This window comes from Xyrauchen texanus, unplaced genomic scaffold, assembly GCF_025860055.1.
Source record: "Xyrauchen texanus isolate HMW12.3.18 unplaced genomic scaffold, RBS_HiC_50CHRs HiC_scaffold_1194, whole genome shotgun sequence".
In the NCBI taxonomy this organism is placed as follows: Eukaryota; Metazoa; Chordata; class Actinopteri; order Cypriniformes; family Catostomidae; genus Xyrauchen; species Xyrauchen texanus.
This window is the reverse complement of record NW_026265536.1, coordinates 2,729-9,105: the sequence shown is the minus strand read 5'-3', so window position 1 is coordinate 9,105 and position 6,377 is coordinate 2,729. Positions and strand designations below refer to the sequence as shown.

The following is a 6,377-nucleotide window of genomic DNA, read 5'->3' as shown; positions in this document are numbered from 1 at the left end:
CATTTTTACCCGTCTGTAGAAGCGTTGAGGATAGCGCCGTGTACGTCTTTCCAAGCGCATCCTCCATCGCTGCAGTATGGTCTTTGTTGGATCATCTACAGGACAGGCCAAATCTAATGCATGATTTTTGTGATTTCAACACCCTTAACTGCAGGAAAAACAATAAAGACCAAAATTTATCTTGAATATCAATAATAATAATTAAGAGAACAAAGGTAGCACAAACCAGCATTACCACATCACAGCGAACCACCAAGAGGTGGCAGCCGCATACAACAAGCAATTTAATGCGTGTCTGTGACACTGTTTCAACCAAAAAGGTTGTGATGGTTTAATGATCTACATAAATAAGTGTAGTAGCAAGTGTGTTTCTGAATGGCAAATCTAAATCTCGTTAACTAACCACCTCGTTCTCTAGATAACTGTATTGGTTATTAAAATACAATATCAGTCAACCACTAGCTCGTATCAGTGTAATGTTGTTGTGTTTCTATACCTATCAACCTATATATACATCGCCAATGCCGGTAAATCCAACGATATTCTGACATTTTTAATAATAGCATCGGCTGAAAAATGTTCCTGTTTGGACGATTTTCTTTCTTGAGGGCGCCGAAAGTTGCATGTGAAGCGACTGTCACGGCTAGTCACGGCTCGTTTTGTTGTTACATGCCATCGTGTAACTACAATAATAGTTACACGATGACTTGAGCAGATCCTGCGTCATGTGCAGCGCTCATTTATTTACCTCTAAAGCACGTATTCTAACAGTCTTTCCTCATATATATATATATATATATAATACATTCACGTGTATACTTATAAAAATGTATTGTTATATATTTAAATTAAAATAATTCTCTAGACTTGTAACCCATAAGTTAAATGACTGTTGCTGATAATTTAAAAAATAAATGTTATGTGGTTATTATATAATATATTCTAAACTGTTATATGACCAATTGTTAAGATAATGGATGTAACTGTCAGCATTTCAGTGCACTTTGCATTTGAGCACAACCCATAGAACACCTAATTAAACATCTCAAACTCCTTTAGTTTGTTTGGTTTTAGCATTTATTTTAGACAAACTACAGCGGAGTTCGAATGGCATACTACCCTTACTACTTCTACCATGTCTGTCTATGGCAGAATTAGTAAGAGTAGTAATTGACTTATTTTAATTCAACTTTATCAACCTTATTTTATAACCTTTTATAAACCTTTTTATGATTTTGCTCAGATTTGTCATTTTCTTTACAATTGCTTTTCTGGCAGGTGCTCGTGAAATGAGCTCTGTCGAAAATAATAAATTTAAAGGTGAACTTTTTGCTCGTGTATTCTTGGACTTACGGTGACACCTAGTGGTGTGGATGCAGCATAATTCAAAATGAACAGTTTTCAGTTACAGATGCCATTGAAAAAATTAACTAGTCACAATCAGCCCAGATTAATTTATTCCATGAGTGAAAGTGTCCAATAGCAGGACGGATATTTATTGTATTAGAATTTTATATATTCTGCAGGTCATGTGATTCTAAAATGGCAGCCCCCATGATAGCCCCTGACCCATATAGAATAAAACAGCTTTTATAATGTAATACGTAAAATTAAATAAATGATACAAAATTATTTATCAGCTAAAAATAGCGGTTGTTGTTATTGTTCGAAACTGCACAACAGTCTTTACATTACAGGAGGAACTCGAGAAACAATTAACATCTAAAGAGAAAATCATTACTTATTTTACGATCTGTAGAAAAAGCTAAATGTTTTTACTGCTTAAGTGAAAATTTTGGAAACCACTGCATCAAACTTTTCAGCAAGTATTTCAAGCTGATTGCAAATGCGGCAATAAACAACGTCCTCTGTCTGCGAGATTTCTGCCGCGCAATTCAAAGGCGGGAGTTTTCCACGTGACTGCAGAACGAGCTCATGGACGCGCGGGTGTCTGTCAGGATCAAACAACTCATGTTATTCACTAAACTCGTACAAAACATGCACATCGAACACAATACAGATAGCAGAATTTAGTCACTTGCCTTGGATAGACAGCAATGGATCCAGTAGAAGTCATTCGATGTAACAATCTCCACATGCAAGTGTTTATATTCCTCTGTGTTTGGGTGGTCCAGCTCTTCATAACTGAAATGCCACTCAAACCAACAGACAGCCTCGAGTGACGTCACAATCACCGGAGCTGCCCCCGCTGGCGAATGGCGTCGTGTTCCTTAATGCAGCGGTGACTCATCGCTTGGCGAATAGCTTGGCGTTCCTTAATGCAGCGGTGACTCATCGCTTAGCGAATAGCATGGCGTTCCTTAATGCAGCGGTGACTCATCGCTTAGCGAATAGCATGGCGTTCCTTAATGCAGCGGTGACTCATCGCTTGTTCTGTTTGGAGTAGAAGAATCCTGTACATATGTGAAGTACATTGTCCCCATATTTACAAACTTGAGTGAGTCGAATCTTCTCTTTGATGAACATGTTTGTGAAGTGATAGTTTGTTTACATGTGTTTCCTTTATATACTATATATAGACGAGGAAAGAGTCTTTTCACAAATGGTTAAAGTTACAGTTAAGACTGCATGAGAATTAGTTTTTTTGTAAATTTCAACAACGATTCTGCTGAAACACAGCAGTGCTGCTTTTGTACTTGAGCATGAATGTAATGAAATGTAGCATGGTAACCATAGTTTATGCAAAGTTAACTCCATTTTTACTACTGTTAAATCTAAATAAATTAAAGGAATATTCCAGGTTCAATACAAGAGTTCAATCAGCAGCATTTGTGGCGTAATGTTGATTACCACAAAAATGAATTTCGACTCGTTCCTCCTTTTCTTCAAATGTGTGTTCCAGTGAGACACTTCCAACGTATTGGATTCCTGTTATGACTCTTATTTTGAAAGTTCCTTTGTTTCCCTCCATTATCTCTGTCTTCAGTTTCTTCCTTAATTGTATCCCAGGTGTTCCCATTTATCTTGTTATCCCATGTGTAAATATACCCTCTTGTTCCTTTGTAGTGCGTTAATAGCAGCATACTGCTGTTGTGCTTTTGTTGCCTCCTCCTCAGTACATTTACCTCCGTTGTGTCCTCTTCTTTTGTTCATATTAAAGTTCTGTATTTGGATCCTCTCTCTCGCCTCATCTCTGCACAGACTGTGACCGTGCAGGGGTTTCACTGGCAGTCAAGTGTGAGAATCTAAAATCTGTAAGCCCTGTATTACTGCATATAACTATACTGGTACGGACCTTAGCAATGACTATTAAGCTCGAAACCAAGCACTTCTTTGGAGAAATTTAAACATCCAAATAGCCTTACAGGTAAAAGAGCCAATAATCTTTTAGATTTCATTTTTGATATATATTAAACAAAAAACAATAGAAATGTCCACATCAAACACTGAAAAGCTTCTACAGAATATCCAAATTGTTCGGTGCACACAAAAAGTTTGCACACAACAATATTCCCACTCTACCACCTGAGCCACAGGTGCACCCCAAAATATGTTCTTTTTGATTGTAATCTTGACCAACTGTTTTGAAGACTTTCGTGTTTCCCCATTCAAGTAGACAGCAGCTGTGCGTGCCGCTTGTTTACACAGGAAATAGCTTCCCGAGAGCGTTCCCGAGATGGCCATCGAGTAGACTGACTTGCCTTGAAAGGAACTTTGACCTTCAATTATTTGCGATTGAAAATGAGGCTGTGAGGGATAGACGTATATTCAGTGGGACGTTCTGTTTAATCTACACTGTCTAATCGTTCAGCTGACAAAACATTACAAATGTCATGCCAGAGGGGGGTCTGGGTATCTCCACGAGTATTGACGCTGACTAGCACACCTGGAGTTGCGCGTTTGAATCCAGTGCGTGCTGAGTGACTCCAGTCAGGTCTCCTTAGCAACCAAATTGGCCGGTTGTAGGGAGGGTAGAGTCACATGGGGTAACCCTAATTGTCCCGGTTGCTAGGGAGGGTAGAGTCACATGGGGTAAGCAAATTGGCCCGGTTGCTAGGGAGGGTAGGGTCACATGGGGTAACCAAATTGGCCCGGTTGCTAGGGAGGGTGGAGTCACATGGGGTAACCAAATTGGCCCGGTTGCTAGGGAGGGTAGAGTCACATGGGGTAACCAAATTGTCCCGGTTGCTAGGGAGGGTAGAGTCACATGGGGTAACCAAATTGGCCCGGTTGCTAGGGAGGGTAGAGTCACATGGGGTAACCAAATTGGCCCGGTTGCTAGGGAAGGTAGAGTCACATGGGGTAACCAAATTGTCCCGGTTGCTAGGGAGTGTAGAGTCACATGGGGTAACCAAATTGGCCCGGTTGCTAGGGAAGGTAGAGTCACATGGGGTAACCAAATTGGCCTGGTTGCTAGGGAGGGTAGAGTCACATGGGGTAACCAAATTGGCCCGGTTGCTAGGGAGGGTAGAGTCACATGGGGTAACCTCCTCGTGGTCACTATAATGTGGTTCTCGCTCTCGGTGGGGCGTGTGGTGAGTTGTGCCTGGATGCCGTGGAAAATAGCGTGAAGCTTCCACACGTGCTACGTCTCCACGGTAACGCACTCAACTAGTCACGTGATAAGATGCGCGGATTGACGGTCTCAGACACTCGTCCTCCACAACCTGTTCACTACGCCATCATGATGACTTAGAGCGCATTGGGAATTCGGCTTTCCAAATTGGGCGAAAAAGGGGAGAACCCCCCCTCCCCCAATGAAAATATGGGTTGTGATTATTAGAAATGATCTATTCCAAAACATTTAGATAAAATAAAAAAGTCGTTAGATATGGTGTGTACCCTAACGGAGGTCTGTAAAGTGAAAATGATTTCGTGTGATGCAGTCAAATCTCCTTAATTAAAAATAATGAATCTTCTCAGAGCTTCTCTGGATTGAAACCAATAAACCGTATTTACTTCCAGTCAACAAGTCAGCGATGAAGATGCCAAGCTCCATGGAGAAATTAAAACTGGGGTCTTGTTCGTCACGACATGAAGGACACCAAAGCTCTAAGGCATCAATTACACGACTCCCAGCTCTCCAAGTTCTTCATCTTGTCTTTCAGCTCCAATTAACCAGGATGAAGCTAATCAGCTGACATCACAGACGCATCGATCCACTGGAGCAGAAATGGCCCCAAACCAGATGATATAAAACACAGAATCTGGCACACACAAAGCAAGTCGCCTTCATCCACTGACTCTCATTGAATCCGATGGAGGTGTCATTTTATATCGAACTTATAGCCCTGAGGATCATCATATCTGTCATTGGTGTTTTGGGAAACATGATATTGATCATATCTATCTTTCAAATGACACGCCTGAAGACGTTTGAAGTCATTCTTCTGGGACTGGCTGCCGTGAACCTGGAGATGATCGTGATCGTGAACATCTACGACATCATGCTCATCCGCTACTCGTACAGGATTGGTGTTTGGGCGTGTAGGAGCCTGAAATTTCTCACCGCCTTTGGGGAAATTGGCAGCATCCTTTTCACAGTGGTCATCAGCATTTACCGCTATCAGAAACTGCGTGACGCCCACACGCGTGTCAACTTGCCCATCTTTATGGACAACATGCGGTCTGCCATTGGCATCAGTGCGTTCTGTTGTATATTGGCTCTTCTTTTGGCGTGCCCACGTTTCTCATAGACCTGAATGATGGCAACGGCAATTCTTCCCAACCGGGATGTCCTGCAGATTTCTTCCATTGTACACTAACGAACTGTCCGGTTCGTAATCGCACTTACAAGTATTCGTTCATTCTGGTGTGTATCCTGTTGCCTCTTCTTATCGCCACGCTAACAAGCACCATGATCTTCAGGATTCTGATTGTTCAGCAGAGAGTGGTCAGGGCCCGGCATGAGACGAGTGTCGTGACTTCGACGTCACAACCGCAGCGGCCGAAGAAATCCGGGCTCCAGCGCAGCACTGTGGCGATCCTCGCGGCGATGGCGCTCTTCCAGGTGGACTGGAGCATTTATTTAATCCTGCACCTGGCGTGTGACCCATACAGGTTCCCCTCATGGTCTGAAGTGGAGTTCTTAATTACCACGTTTTACACGGCGATCAGCCCATATGTTTATGGATTAGGAAACAACCTTTTCAACATAAAGCGCATCATTAGTTGAAACGTCCTGCTGAGGTGATCCGGTTCAGAAGTAGGGTTAGAAGAAGTCACCAGAACCGTCCTAAATTACGTAAGAGTACCTCAAGTTTAATCATCCATGTTCAGGATTGTGCTGCTTCCAAACGCCGTCTCACGGACTGTTGTCGCGGTATCAGAGCTGTAGATGTTCTCCTTTCTGTCTGTACACAGGTTTATTTACATTAAAGTCTTTCAGAAGTATAAACACAAGATTTAAACAATAT

At 42.0% G+C, this 6,377-nt stretch overlaps 1 pseudogene; it reads left to right on the top strand.

Moving 5' to 3' along the window:
* Positions 1 to 5,219: 5,219 nt before the first annotated feature.
* On the top strand, positions 5,220 to 6,136 carry LOC127641620 (melatonin receptor type 1B-B-like; annotated as a pseudogene).
* The last annotated feature ends 241 nt before the right edge of the window (positions 6,137 to 6,377 follow it).